This window comes from Mandrillus leucophaeus, unplaced genomic scaffold, assembly GCF_000951045.1.
Source record: "Mandrillus leucophaeus isolate KB7577 unplaced genomic scaffold, Mleu.le_1.0 Scaffold38, whole genome shotgun sequence".
NCBI classification, from domain to species: domain Eukaryota; kingdom Metazoa; phylum Chordata; class Mammalia; order Primates; family Cercopithecidae; genus Mandrillus; species Mandrillus leucophaeus.
Window position 1 is genome coordinate 4365936 of NW_012104031.1, and position 1364 is coordinate 4367299.

Genomic DNA, 1364 nt, shown 5'->3' on the forward strand with positions numbered 1-1364 from the left:
AAAAAAAAACACAAAGTCCTGCTCTATTGCCCAGGCTAGAGCACAGTGACATGATTATACTCACTGCAGACTTAAACTCCTGTGATCAAGCAATCCTTCCACCTCAGCCTCCAGAGTAGGTAGGACTACAGGTGCACACCACCCTGCCTGACCTTCTGCTTCTTATTTTATTTTATTTATTTTATTTTATTTTAAAGACAGGGTCTCACTCTGTCGCCTAGATTGGAGTGCAGTGGCAGGATCTAGGCTCACTGCAGCCTTAACTCCTCCTGTGCTCAACTGATCCTCCCACCTCAGCCTCCCAAGTAGCTGGGCCCATAGGCACATGTCACCATGCCCTTTTTTTTTTTTTTTTTTTTTTTTTGGAGAGATAAGGTCTACCAATATCACCCAGGCTGGTCTAGAACTCCTGGGCTCAAGCAATCCACCCCCCTCAGCCTCCCAAACTGCTGGGATTACAGGCATGAGCTACCACGCCCAGCCTCTTTATGCTCATGGATATGCCTCCATCAAACCTCACATTTTGCCTCACACAGAGTAGGTGCTCAATAAACACTGAATGCCTGAAAGGGCACCCCTTGTGCCTGTCTCTGTGAGAATGGTTGGAACGTCAGAGGCCACTAGGTGGAACCAAATGTCCAGTGATGGTAGTTAAGGGCCCGGCCTCAGACCTTCACCCTATCTGATCCTAATCCATCCCACTCTGCCCAGGTCCTGCCCACAGACCTTCTATGGCTGTCTGAGGAAGCCTTCTGAAGAGATGATAGGGGACAGGGTGGGTTCCCAGGGGCTGAGACTAAAGGGATGGGGGATGTGCCTACTCTTCCCCTCCACCCCCCCGGAGAGTGCCCAGCATGGGTCCCCCAAAAGCACTTTTCTCCCACCCCTAGTTCTACTCGAGGAAGATTCCTCTCTCTGGACCAAGCTGGAGCCATCTCCCCTATTCAGAAGCATGCCAGGCAGAGACAGAAGGCTTTCCTAGCCCTTGGGAGTGTCTCTCCACGATCCCAGGAATTCCCCATTCCTCTCCCTGGGAGTTTCCCCAGTGCTGGCTACAGAAAAGGTATTTAGCTGGGGCCGGGTGTGGTAGCTCACGCCTGTAATCCCAGCACTTTGGGAGGCGGAGATGGGTGGATCATGAGGTCAGGAGTTCAAGACCAGCCTGACCAACATGGTGAAACCCCGTCTCTACTAAAAATACAAAAATTAGCTGGGCATGGTGGCGCATGCCTGTAATCCCAGCTACTCAGGAGACTGAGGCAGAAGACTCACTTGAGGGAGGAAGTGGGCAGAGGGAAGAGCAGGGGAAGGGAGGGGAGGAGAGGGGAGAGGAGGGGAGAGGAGAGGAGAGGAGAGGAGAGGAG